Raw genomic sequence first — 14738 nt, forward strand, 5'->3', positions numbered from 1 at the left:
TTTACCTCAAACGAATTTTTCGATTTCTGTGAAGAACATGGGATAAGAAGAGAATTCTCTACAGCTAGAACTCCTCAGCAAAATGGGGTGGTGGAAAGAATGAACAGAACAATCCAACAAATGGCTCGTGCTATGCTTGATGAATCAGGTACTCCCGCAACTTTCTGGGGTGAAGCTGCACATGCTGCGGTTATTATTCTTAACAAAACAAATGTCCGAGTAAACAGCACACAAACACCTCATGAGCTCTGGAGTGGTGAGACTCCTTCGGTGAAGCACTTCAAAATATTTGGGAGCAAATGTTATATTAAGAATACTGATGAGCAACTTGGCAAACTTGAACCAAGAGCAGATGAAGGCATTCTTCTTGGTTATTCTCCATATAGCAAAGCATACAAGTGCTACAATAAAAGACTTGGCATAATTGTTGACAGCATTGATGTAGTGGTTGATGAGAAGGGATATATTCCTAGGCAAGTTCATCATGAAGACATTGAAGAAGATGAAGGCTACACTCAAAGGCAGAATGATGAAGAAGAAGAACCTCAAGAAGAACCAGAGGAGCAGGCAAGAATAGAAGAGAAGACTCCATCCAGATATGTTCAAAAGAATCATCCAGAATCTCAGATTGTGGGGCAGAAAGAAGTAGGAATACAAACAAGAAGAAGAACTGCAGAAGCCTCAAGCTATTTGGCATTACTCTCTTCCACTGAACCACAAAATGTGAAAGAGGCATGCAAAGATGAATGTTGGGTCAAAGCAATGGATGAAGAACTTGAGCAGATTGAAAAGAACAACACTTGGGAACTGGTTCCTAGACCAAAAGATAAGAATGTCATAGGGACAAAATGGGTCTTCAAGAATAAATTGAATGAAAATGGAGAAGTAATTAGAAACAAGGCCAGACTTGTTTGTAAAGGGTATGCGCAGCAAGAAGGGATAGATTTTGAAGAGACCTTTGCTCCTGTAGCAAGACTTGAGGCCATCCGAATGTTCCTTGCTCTCTCAAGCTTTCAAAACTTCAAAGTATTTCAAATGGACGTGAAATCAGCCTTTCTGAATGGAGACTTAGAAGAAGAAGTATATATTGAGCAGCTAGATGGTTTCATTCTTGGGAATGATCCAAACCTTGTATGCAAATTACAAAAGGCTCTCTATGGTCTCAAACAAGCTCCAAGGGCTTGGTACTATCGATTGGACAAATATCTTCACCAACAAGGCTTTTCAAAAGGATCAGCAGATAGCAATCTCTATATAAAAATTGAAAATAACAAATTGCTAATACTTGTTGTTTATGTAGATGATATTATCTTTGGCAGCAATGAAGAGACTATGAGTCAAAACTTTGCCTTGGTTATGCAGAAAGAATTCGAAATGTCACTACTTGGAGAATTGACATACTTTCTTGGATTGCAAATCCAACAAAATGAAGGAGGCATCTTCTTGTCTCAAACCAAGTACCTCAAGCAGATCTTGAAGAAGTATGGCATGGAAGATTCAAAGCCAGTATGTACACCCATGGTTACAGGATGCAGCCTCAGTGCAAATGATGAATCAACAGCAGTTCATCAACCAACTTATAGATCCATGATTGGGAGTTTTCTTTATTTGACAGGTACCCGACCAGACATCATGCATGCAGTCAGAATAGTTGGGAGATTTCAGGCAAATCCAAAGGAGACTCATCTTCAGGCAGTGAAGAGAATCTTCAAATATCTTCAAGGGACACAAAATTATGGATTATGGTATCCTAGAGATACAGATCTCACACTTCATGCTTATACAGATGCAGATTGGGCCGGAAGCGTGGATGATAGGAAGAGTACAAGTGGTGGTGCATTATTTATGGGCTCCAGATTAGTATCTTGGTTCAGCAAGAAACAGAGTTCGATTGCCTTATCTACAGCTGAAGCAGAATATGTGGCTGCAGCATCTTGTTGCACACAACTTCTTTGGATGATGCAGACCTTGCAGGATTTTCAAATCACTTGCACTTCACCAGTCTCTATCTTATGTGATAATACAAGTGCAATCAGCATTTCAAAGAATCCAGTCATGCACTCAAAGGCCAAGAACATACCAATCAAGTACCATTTTCTTCGGGAACAAGTGCTTGAGCAGAAGGTCAAGTTGGAGTATGTTCCTTCTAAGGAACAAGTTGCTGATATTCTCACAAAACCACTGCCCAGGGAAACTTTTGAATATCTCAGACAAAAGCTGGGAGTAGTTGATGCTTCATCCTGCAGTTGAAGCTTGTCTGTTCTACAGAAAATTTGGTATACGCAAGTTACGTAAGGGATATCCGCGTATATATGCCGATTTATACTGGGAAAGTCGCGTGTATGGTGTACGCGTGTTGCAGAAAGCATATCCGCGTGCATACGTCGTTTTCTGCAGGAGAAGTCGCGTATATGGAGTTCTGAACAGCAAGGGCAGACTCTGGTCGGAGAAGGTCTGAGATGGGTATGCCAGAATTCTTCAGGCACAGATTCAGGGGGAGCAGCAGGCACAGGTTCAGGGGGAGCAGATTAAAGTTTCATAAAGCATTGTTGGCATTTAGATGCTTTTGGTTCTAGTACACAACTGTTGTTGGTTTCAGAGAAGGAGCTCAGAAGGAAATCTTGGATGCTGATCTAAAAGAGGTGTATCAGATGCTGCTTGTGACTTTCATAAGTCTTGGTCTAGATTTGTTGTCTCTATGTCATGTATCTCTTCTGTGATATCTCTTTTATGGTGTCAAGGTCATGTAACGGCCTATGTTGGTTTCCCCACTATGCCTGGGATGAATGATGTAATATAATTGGTTGTTTCTAATGTATCCCCTCTTGGTTGGGAGTATGGATGTATGTATTGAGTCTTTTGGTAATAGGAAGGTCCCTTATGGTGTATAAGTCTTGGTTCCTTTGAAGAACATCTTTTGCAGATCTTGCCTATAGTCAGAGGAAGCATGTTTTAGCACAGCCAAGCAAAGATATCAGCATGTACTCAGGAGGAGCACAGCCCTTTTCCCTTGATGTCAAAGGGGGAGAGTGACTTGGTGTGGTGGTTGCCATCAAGTCCAAAGGGGGAGATTGTTGGCATTATGATTCAACTGTTGTCCTTGATGGCAACTCACTCAGAGGTTGGTACAGGTGCTCAGAGGTTGGTACAGGTGATGGCAACTTAATCAGAGGACAGATCTTAGTACAGCATGCCAAGAAAGTTCATACACGCAGGTTCGTTAAGCCCAAGTCGCGTATACAAGCAAGTTCACTATATACCAAGTCGCGTATACGCTGGTTCTCTATATATCAAGTCGCGTGTACATGCCGGTTGGCTTCAGTAAAAGCGCGTGTATGTGGAAAACTTCTCTTTGGTCCACGACGGTTATTCCTTGGAAGTTGTGCCTATGATTTTGGACCTTGATGTCTCGACGAACGTGTTGATCCCTAGTTTTGAAGATGATGGTATTGGATTTCTATGGTTTTGGCTCTTGGTATTGAACAAGGCCTAAGGCTATATAAGGAGAATGAAATCATTAGGCAAGTGCATCTGAAAAGTCTTGAATATCTGATGAAATATTAGATCCAGTACGCAGGTTATTGGTTGATGAGGTATTGCTTGATCTGAGCTAAGGAGAGATCTCACCGGTTGATGAAGAACTAGATCTAAGGAGAGATCGGGATCAAATGGTTTGAAATGAAATATCTTTATATGGTTGATTATCCGTATTTCTAGATCTGCATACTGATGCAATGTTATGTTCTGGGTATAACTGAAATCTGGTAAAACCGCGTGTATATGCAGGTTGCCTTCATTGTAGTAGCGTATATCTTTTGGAGCTTGAATTTTGGGTTGCAGCTGGATCTGACTGTTATTGCAGAGTTCTGTAGTCTGCTCTGTGTTCTGGTGACTGGGTTTGACAGGGTTTCAGTGGTTCAGTGATTCAAAGATTGATGATGCTAGTATTGGTTGTTTTATGATTTGTGAATGAATCATGGTCTTCAGATTGTAATGTTGTGCTTCAGGAGTATCCAGTGTGAAAATTGATGAAAAGTGGTACCTGAAGGAAAGAATATTGTAGGCCAGCACCTACGTACTAGTATCTTAGCTAGTACAAGAGCAAAGGGGGTTGGAGCTCCCTTCCAAGGAAGTTTGGAGAACGAGAGAAGGTTGAAGCCTTCTGCAGGTTGTAGCCTGCGTACTGGTATAAGGCTGCACCAGTACAAAATATTGTAAACTGAAGTTCTTATTAAAGAAAGATAGAGACGACTTGTAGCAGGTGGTTTTCACCCACATTGGGTTTCCACCTTATATCATGGTGTTCATGTGTGTGGCTTTCGTGTGATGATCTGTTCTGTTATACTGCATCTGTTTACTCTTAATATGGTGAATAATGACCTGATGCACTTAACTGAAGATAAACTAACTGAATTATAAGTTTTCTTGTTATACGCTGTTTTCTTTAGACACAGTAGCGTGTACACGCTGGTTCACTTAACTGAAGTAGCGTATATGTTTCTGAGCATTGAAAAAGTTTTATTAATCTGATAATACTGATTCACCCCCCCCCTCTCAGTATTATTTCCAACATCTTCAATCAGTGAGCCATGGTCTTGACCATCATACTCATTCCTTGTGGTGATTTTTGCATCATCTCTTCCACTGCACTTACCAAAATGTCGAGCTTTAACTCTAAAGATGTCGATTCCTCTGGATCTATGTTCTTCATCTCTTCTTCCTTCAAATTTTCCCTTCTGATCAGCAAATTAGCCACGACATCTATTGTACTATTTTGCATCTCTTCAAGTGTTGCAAGGTTCCTTTCTCTCAGCTGAAAGTCCATTTCTGGATCAAAGGCTTCCGAATAATGCAGGAGAGCAGATCCAGGAGGAGGTCTTATATTAATAGGCATCAAACAATAAACTTGGTTAAATTTGGCAGAAAATTGTTGTACTGTATCCCTTGGCTATTTTTTCAGCTAGTTGTACTCTTCTAGAATCAAGAAAGGTTTTTGTTTGACCACCCAATTGTCGAGGAAAACTTTGACAAATTACTGGAAATCTGAGATGCTCGCATCAGGCAGGGTTTTGAACCAACTCTTGACTTTGACTTGCAAAGAAAGAGAAAAAATCCTAATACTGACATCCTCTTTATCAACTTCAAAAAGGTCAAGAAAAGACTAAAAATTCAGTACATGTCTCTTAGCAGTGATGTTGTCACATTCACCATCAAATCTTGGTAGATATAGGTAATGAATTTTAGGGAAAGCATGGGATATAGGAGGTAAAATCAGAGGCTTGTATCTATCTGGAATTTTACAAGGTATAGGAGTATATACAAAAGTTGTAGAATCAGTCTTGGCCTCTTTAGGCCTATCATTTTGAAGACGGTCATCATAAGATTCGGAAGAAGGGTCTTGATCAAGATCAAAGAAATGTGAATATTTTGTATCCACAATCTTCAAAGGGAAAGAATCAAATGCGGGTCTAGGATCTTTTCTCAAATACAATATACTTCGTAAAGCCTTCTTGACATTCTCGAGAAAAGAGAAGAAATAATTTATAACAAAGAACATAATATCTTGGATGAAATTCCAACTTGAATACTGATCTTTCCAAATTGTCCTTTCATGTTTTTGCTGGTCGGGTTCATCCTCCAGTGGAGTCCTTGGATCTGATCTTGAAAGTGATTTGGACTCGCCAGGTGAACGATTTCAGCCTTCCGATGTTTGATCATTTTCCACCATCAACAATCAGATCTAAACTTGATACATTTTGCTGAGGAACATAACACTATGTTCCCCAGTATGGTCGCCACTATGTTATCACCTAGATTGATCTCAGGCTGAAGGGAGGCAATTCTAGGGTAACCACAAACCACACTTAAGCTACAGATATAGGGCTCTCTCCTTATGGATCTCTGTCAAGATGACTGGATCAGGAAGAATATTTTATGCTAGGTATAGTAGCTCAAGGGTTTTGATTAAAGTTCTTGGTGTTTTTGCCAAATCAAGAGGAGTTGGGCAATTTGGGTCTGGGAAACTAAGTCAAAATTGCAGGGGATTCTATGGGGCAAGGTAGGTATGAGCTTCAGTACCTTAGGCTTGATGGGGTAAAATGATAGACTGGTGAAGAGCTAAGAAGGGAATAAGTAGGTCATGAATCCTTCCTAAAGAGTAGAAAAGACATGAAATATTAGTGTTTTCCCAAGGTAGAGTATTAAAACCTAATGTATTCCACCTATCTGACTTGAAAACAGCGAATTAGAAGCAATTATATGAAAGAGGCATACATAAATAACATGAGAACATAATAACAAATGAAGAAACACATGCTAAAGGCCATACAATAGGGATCCCATAAAAATAGCTGCAACTTTATTAGTTTCCTGCCAAAACTGCTACAAAGTGATATGTGTTCAGTACATGAGCATCCAGTTGAATCCAACCCTTGCAAATGACCAAGAAAATACATGATATAGACATCCAAATCACTCATACTAACCATCAAGGGTCAAAACCATGAGAAAATGATCTGTTTCAACCATTTCTAATCAAGGAATTGGAATCTAGGCAATCAAACCACTTGCCTCTAAAAGAGGGTAAACTGATTTATTACCCTCAAAAACACTTTTAATCTAATGAATCTACCATCTACAAGTGTTTTACCATCATATTTATAAGCCATGACATTAATTACATCAGTTAATCATCCACCATGATAGAGAAATCATGAAAATAGTCGAAAATTGGCAAAATAGGCATCCTGAGCCAAATTTCCCTACGCATAGCGCCACTGGTCCTATGATCAACACCACGTTTAGGCCACTTTTGGACGCCTTCCCATCATCCAAATTGAGCCCAGGATAGCTCATTGGAAAGGTCTTCAAGTCTACTTTCCATAACACCTAGAATTGTTTCATTTGGCACTCATTTGACCCCTAAAATGTTGATTCTCCCAAGGCTGCTTTTGTGTGTCCAAAAACTAGTAGAAAGGTCAATTTTGGAGTGTTTTTGGACCTTCTAGTGGACTAGTTTTGCTCCAAAAATTCTGAAAATTGCTAGGGTGCATGTCCTTAATTCCTTGAATCCAAAAATGCAAGCCATTTGTCCATTAGGTTCCCCTAGGAAAAGCACAGCGCCACCGGCGCTATGCTTCTGGGCAATTTTTCTGTGTATTGCATTTCAAAAATTCGAAAATGACAAAATTTTCTCAAAAAATGCCCAAAATTGGTATGAAGCACCACCATCAAGTGCCTTGATTAGCGAAGGAGGCTTCAGCCAACATCCTAAGTCTGTCCTCCTCCTTTTTTCCTTCTAAATCCCTCCTTAACCTAGCCTTCATATTTTTTATTCTCATATTGCAAATCTTATTGCAGATCATGTATTGATATGCCATGTGTCTAAGAATTTTATTATCCCTGTTGGCCTTCTTAGTCAGCTCCTCAAGATGAAAATTGACTCTTTCAAGCCATGTCTCCCTATCATTTTCAATTTCTTGGTCGATAGGAGTCAAAGTGACATGAGCCTCTTTGTCACTTTGCCTCTTTGCTTTTAGTACTTCTAACTCCATGAGGACTTGTTTTTCACTCAATTGTTTGTTCTCCTACTCGAAGTATGTGATGACAAACTTGTCTCTCTCTAGGTTGTCCATCAAGGCTTGTATGTGAGCTTCCTTCTCCTGAATGATGATGTCTTTGATAGTTTCCCTCTCATGAGCTTCTAAATCAATAATCTCAGTGTCAAGCTACTCAGGCTCATCATGTTCTTCCAACTCAAACTCTCTTTCTTGCTCATCATCCAAGTATTCTTCCTGCACCTTTTCCTTCCCTTTTTTTAGTTGTTGTACTTGAACCTACTGTGTCGATGAATAAGGAAAAGCCCCTTCCACATCTTGTGGAGATAGCATTTGACTATGGGCTGATGAAGAAGGCAAGGTCCCTTCCACATCCTATGGAGCAAACACTTGCCTAGCAGCTACAAACAATTTCCTTGTACCTCTTTAATATGTCAAGTATACTGGCACCTCAGTAATTTTTGTCTCCTTGGTTTCTTCTCATGTTTCCACATGACTAGAAGGCCCACCTGTTTCTTGAACCATAGATCGAGGAATTTGGGGTCCACGAAACCTGTCATGAGAAATGAAAGTCTCCCAAGGGATGTTGAGGAGATTGAGATGGTGAAGAACAATAATCTTGATCAAGGAGTAGTGATAAATGTTGTTCATTTGCTGAGGGTATGGCTTCTTCTGCACAAGGCAAGCCATCTTATCAATGTTTCTAAACAAAAAGTAGGGGAGGTTCAACATTTTTACCCTTGTAAAGTGCATAAGGAGCCTGATATGGTAAGTGTACAACCTAGAAAATATTCCCTCACAAGTGAAATATTTGATGATGATCCTCATCAAGGGGACATACCTGTTCTCCGAAAATTTGAAAGGGAAAAGCCTCTTCACCTGACTTCTATGCTGAGGTTTAATGTAAGGCTCATAATAATGCTCATCAAGGTTCTGAGCCTTATACCATTTCTCACCAACATTAGGAATCTTGGTGGCCTCTAAAATGATTGATGGTGACACTGTGAAAGTCACCCCAGCAAGAGTCACTTCATTGTTGTGCAAGTGGGCTACAAAAAGTCTAGCCAGTTCATGGTGAAATTGGACTCTCTCCACTAGTTCACAAAATTCATAACATTCAAGGTGTCTAAAACATGAAACTGCCAATGGAGAGGCTTGTAGTTCTCTTAGGTTAGTTGGCTCTTCTCTTGTGATCTTGCCTCCCTTATGAGGTTTTCTATGCTACATGTTTCTCTCTGCTGAACTATCACTTGCTGTATTCTCCTCATCATAATCATAATCTCCTCTATCCATGTTAACCAACTTTTTAGTTGCACAATCTTAGACAATGAAGATGGGAATGAGTGGGATGCTTTAGGGTTTGTAGGGATGAGTTTTGAGTGAATTTAGGCACTTATGGGTAAATTATGAATCATGAGGGTGAGGGAGAGGGTTTTGAGAATGATGGATAGATGAGGGAATATAGATTAAGGGAAAGGAAATGATGTAAAAAGGGTTTTAGTTATAATGATAGGTAATGGGAAAAACAAGCTAGTTAGGGTTTTATAAGGGAAAACTATGGTTTGATACTAAGTGTGAAGGAAATGTCTAAAACAATCATTGTGCAAGCTAAACATCAAGTGGAGTAGGGAAACTTACTTGTAGAAGAGGAAATTGCAAAAAAAATTGTGAAATTTTGGTGTCTGAGGCGATTTTGAAGCTTACTTCCCTACGTGCAACGCCTTCACCCAGAAGTGCAACGCCTTTTTGCAGGCCACTTTCACTTGACTATTTCCTTTGAAAAATTGATCTTTTGATGGTATGGCATCTTTGGAACACTAATTCAACAGCTTGGGATGGTGAAATTATTACATTTGAAAGACATAAAATTACATAATGAAATAAGCATTTCTCTTTACAAATCATCTTCTCATGGTGAAGGGATGTTATTTGATCACCCTTTACTTGTTAGTCTTATGCAATGGAATGGAACCTTGGCAACCCTAATAACCTAATGAAACCTTGAAAAACCCTAAAGACCTAATGAGACCTTGAAGGGATGAATTTCAAGACGACATAATGACCTCAAGACTGATACAAATGGCATGATAAAAATAACTTTATGGATGATGTACAGTCAACAAGATATGAAACTATGCTAGCAAGTAATCACATTTAGGGAAGAGTGATGCTTTTGGACTAGGACTACCATCAGTGACTAATTTTTGCATGACCTAGTGGAATGATAAAAAATTGTTGAATCGGACCCTTAAAATGATATGAAAATAGGATTTTTGATTACTGATGGCAGGATGAAAATACTGACACTAATAGCACTTACTTCTTATGATGCATTACATTCATCTTCATCCTTCGTTATATATCTTAGACTCTCTTTTTTATACAATGACCCAATGGTCCGCAAACCATGGGTAGATCTACTAAAGCTGAAACAACTTACATAACAGAAGGGTAAAACCCTTTATGACACTTTACTATCTACGCGCTCTACATCCACATCTTACGGAGGCTTTACATTCTTTACAACAAAAAATGGGCTTTTTGCCCTAAAACTTGGGCTTTTTCCCCAAAATTGACCCTAGGGGACCTTGTCCGAATAGGCCCACAACACAAATATCATGACTCACCCCCGAGTCACTCTGATGGCATGGAGATCTTACTGCGGAGACCTCCCAGCTCTACTTGTGCCACTGCTACCTCAGTTTTGCTCTGTGTGGCTACCTGTTTGATCTACTCCACCAGCTGCTCTATTGCTAGTCTTGTGCTGTCTTCCTTTATCTTCTGCTATGTTCTCTGTAGGCTTTCCAACTTCTCCTCAATGGTGGTAGAGATAGCATAAGCCTCATCCAACCAAGGCCCCCATCTGGCCTTGAGGACCACCTCTTTCCTTTGCGCTTCCTCCACCTGTTCGAGAAACTACTTTGCCTATGCATCTTAGCCAATCGGTGTGATATAGAAAAGATTTGTGTTGTCACTCTTGATTCATGATATTGCTGTTGTAATTCATGGGCTTTCATATTCAACCTCTACATGTTAGGATCTTCCTGGAGTGCCATGACTACCTCTATGGACTGCTCAAAGAGCACGGTGCAATATGCCACCGCAACATCTATTATTGCAACACCATCCTTTATAGTTGCCTCACGTTGTTCTTTGACCTCTGGTGGAGTTGAAGATTGTGACTTCAACTCAAATTCTGTAATCTTTGGGTTCAGTTCAAACTAAACCTTATCCACTTCTGTTTTTTCTTAGCACACACCTACAACCAACTTCCTGATCTTGGTGTCCACCGGTGCTTCCTCCGGGATATGCAGTTTAGGGACTATCCTGCATGCCTCAACCACCACGGCTGCAGTCTTCTCATTCTGTGCCTGCACTTTCTTCCATGCTTCCAGTGCTACTATCTTATCAATGAACATTTATTTGTTATTAACCTTATATTCACTAATCATGCTCAGCGCGCACCGCTCTTGGGCCTTAAGCTTTGCGATCACACCTGCTTGTAGTGTGTGAAGGAACTCATTGGGGAGGGCAGTCAAGTTGAGGCTCACATTCTTCAAGGTGCTGACAATTGCCTTGTCAGCGACTACCTCCACATTCAAAGCTCCATCAGGCAACACGACTGCCTAGAGATCCATTGACCGAACCAACTCTTCTCCTTGAGTGGTCCCTGGTGCCAAACTGGTGGATGTCACGCTGCTCTGTCCGGGACTGGCCTGAAGTCTAATTGTTTGGATCTGAAGCTCACGTAGACCCGACTGTATGGAAACTAGTGCTTGCTTCTGCTACTGCTCAAACTGCTGCAACAATTCTACTATTATATCCTGCACCTTATTGCCAATATCATCCAAGTCGCCCTTTGTTAGCGTAATTGGGTCTAGTGATGACTTGGTGGCTTTCGTCTTTTTGCACGGTCCTTCCTTCTCTTGCTCCCTATAACACTTTACCCAGAAAGGAGTGCTTTCATGTTTATCTCCACCACCCTAATTTGACCGCTCTTCCTCCTCCATTTGTGGCGAAGGAGACTTCTGACTCCTTTCGGAGCCGTACTCTTCCTTCTCTGCTTTTTCTTTTGCGGCACACTCCACGTCTATCCAGGCCTTCTCCTCGGCCTCTTTCTTCCTATTTTTAGCCAAAAACTGAACCTTTTGTCTAGTCGCTTCCATTTTCTTTTTCTCTGCGGACTTGCTAGTCCCGACAGCCTCATCGGATGTAACATGCCAGTCTGCTAGCCAACACTTGATGACTTCTTCAATCATGTCATCCATGGCTAGATAGGGTAAGTCATACCATTTATGGTTGGGGTCCTTGCTCACCCAGATGTAAGTATGGTGGAAGTCCACCTTGAACTCGATGTACCCCAACAACTTCTCAAACACAGTTGGTGACAGCTGCAGATTTTGGTTGATGGCCATGCAAATGCTCACCTCCATCAGCACCTAGAAGACTTTGATTTCCATTACCCGCGCAACATCTTTCATGGCCCAAAGAGACACGAACTTTGCTACTTCTGGTAAATCCTTCTCCATAGTAGGAAATTGGCTATCCTTTGGCAAGTCCCACGTGACCAACACTATTGAGAGCAACAACCATGAATAGTGAAAAGTCTTACTATCATTTTGCGCCTCTCTGTAGTTCACGAGGAACTCATTACAAAGGTAGCCTGCTCAGTTGAACCATACGCCTTTCTCTCACTGAGCCACCAATGAAACCACCGATGTCAGCACCTCGTCCGTGCGACACTTTCACATCACCTTGCTAGCTAGAATTTGTGTGGCAATATTGACTGCGAAATGGTAATTCTGGTAATTGAACACTGGCACGGCATTTTGACAAGCTTAAACTTGTCCTTCATCTTCTCAGCGAGGGCACGCTCGCTCGTCTTTTCACCAAATGCCTTGACTGGATTCAGTTCGAGTGTGGTAATAATGTGATCTTATGGATCAGCATGTCAGTTATGGGGATAGGCTCATTTAGCCACCAGAACCCATTGTGCACCAGCCACATCAACTGCTTGTTGAAAATTAGGTTTATGTTTGACCGATGGTAGTGAGGCACCCATAATAAGTTCATAAGCCTTGACTTGTTGACTCTGCGAATCCATTCCACCAACTCTAGCGTAGTGACACCGGATTCTTTATAGAAAACCCGCTGTATGAAGGTGTCGGTAGCAAGGTGGGGGAACTGATTGTAGTCCGCCAAATCCCAGCATTCAAGCTTCAAATGCGAGACCCGCGCCAAGCATGGACCTTCAAAGGTAATATTCTTCAGCAACAGGGGAGCGTTGAGGGAGAATTGTCTAACATCTGGGTCCTTTGGGCCCTTCACCTCTCCCTTTCATGAAGGGATATACTCTGACAGCTTTGAAATAGGATCTACTCCCTCAATATCTATGTCTTCCACACCTTCCTCCGCTTCCAGGTCTACCACCTTCCCCTTCTCCTTCGTGCTCGGCTTTTCTTTCCACTGCACCTAGGTAGCTGCATGTTTCCTCAGTGACTCACACACTGACAACGACTTCTATCGCTTATCCCTTTTCAGCTTAGGGACCTCTCTCATCGGCGTAGGCTTCGGCCTAGGCGACCTTGACGTTGTAGGCACTATTTCTAGAACCTCCATACTCACAACCTCAGGGGCAGCTCCCTCAGAGGCAACAGTCTCTCCAATGCTTACAGTTTCTGTGGGATCTGGCCCTAACATGATGTCTCAAATAATCTTTCTGTCTAACTCAGAATACTGATCAAACATGTGTCTTGCGAGCAAATCCTCAAAACCTCACGGTTCATGCACAATAGACAACACAGCTCATAAATTCTTAGGATGCAAAATGTTTCTCGCGAGACGACCACCTGTAATTTATAGGCGAATTCGAATTCAAATTTGATCACCCCCCCAAAATTCGTCCATAAATGCAAGATTGGTGATAGATGTCCAAATATTTCACACTTGATTTCAGCCTTAAATGCCTTAAATGATGGCCGCCCGCTCCTCTTAAATGTCTTCTGGTAGTCAAATCATGAACATTGAAAGTAATGGTCACTTTCTAGCTGCGTTGCACGGTCTCCACCCCTATAGCACAACTCCCTTCGCACCTATTTTGGTACTGTGACACCCTCATGGTTCGTGCAGACCCCTTGTCGTGCAACTCTACAACCCGGGGAGTGTAGTTTATAGTCCTACACCTCCTTGCAGCTGCCTGGAACACTAAGACTGTGCTACCATCATGTAGTCATCAGGTTGGATCCCCGATCTATAGCTTCAATCGGTTGCCATTTACTTTTCCCAGGAAGGGATCTCCATTCAATTTCACAAGCAGAACTGCTCCACCATCAGTAATTTCTTTGATCACATATGGCCCTAGCCAGTGCATCTGAAATTTTCCTAGAAATTTATCAAACTTGCTATCATATAATAAAACTAAATCATTTACGTTGAAGGTGTGTAGTTTGATGTGCCGATCGTGCCATGCCTTTTCGCGTTCCTTCTGCACCTACTGATGGAATCTAGCCAAAAATATATCCTCCTCGAGCTCTATCAACTATGTGATCCGTTCTTCTAAGGCTCCACATTCTACCATCCCTGTGAATGCCACTATGCGTAGACTAGGCACAATGTACTCCATATGCATCACAGCCTCTATGCCATAGACCAACCTAAAAGGCATCTGACCAGTAAGCTTCTTACAAGTAGTTCGGTAGGCCCATAACACAGTTGGTATGCACACGTCCCAATCATTCCTTTGTGCATTGCAAACCTTTGTCAGTGCGTTCTCCAATATCTTATTAAATGATTCAACCATCCCATTGGCGTGAGGATGATATGGGATACTCTTCTGATGATAAACTTGGAATTCTTCAGTTAGCGCGCTGATCATTTCATTAACGAAATGTGTACCACGATCGCTCATTAAAATCTTCGGGAAACCAAACCTGGTCAACACATACTCAAACAGAAATTTCATTGTTGTTGCCCCTGTATAGTCCTTCACGGGTTGTGCCTCCACCCATCCCGTCAAATACTTGGTCGTTGTGATGATGTATCGTGCACCCGTTTTCTTCCTTGGAAGCTAAATTGGTCCTACAAAATCAATTGCCCACTTCTCAAATGGCTGCAATGATACCTGCGGACTCAAAGGCAACTCATCCCTCCGTGATGGCCTGCCAATTCTATGCAATGAATCGT

The sequence above is a fragment of the Pinus tabuliformis genome, chromosome 7, assembly GCF_031772625.1.
Source record: "Pinus tabuliformis cultivar Carrire ecotype Pingquan chromosome 7, CPIR1, whole genome shotgun sequence".
NCBI lineage: Eukaryota > Viridiplantae > Streptophyta > Pinopsida > Pinales > Pinaceae > Pinus > Pinus tabuliformis.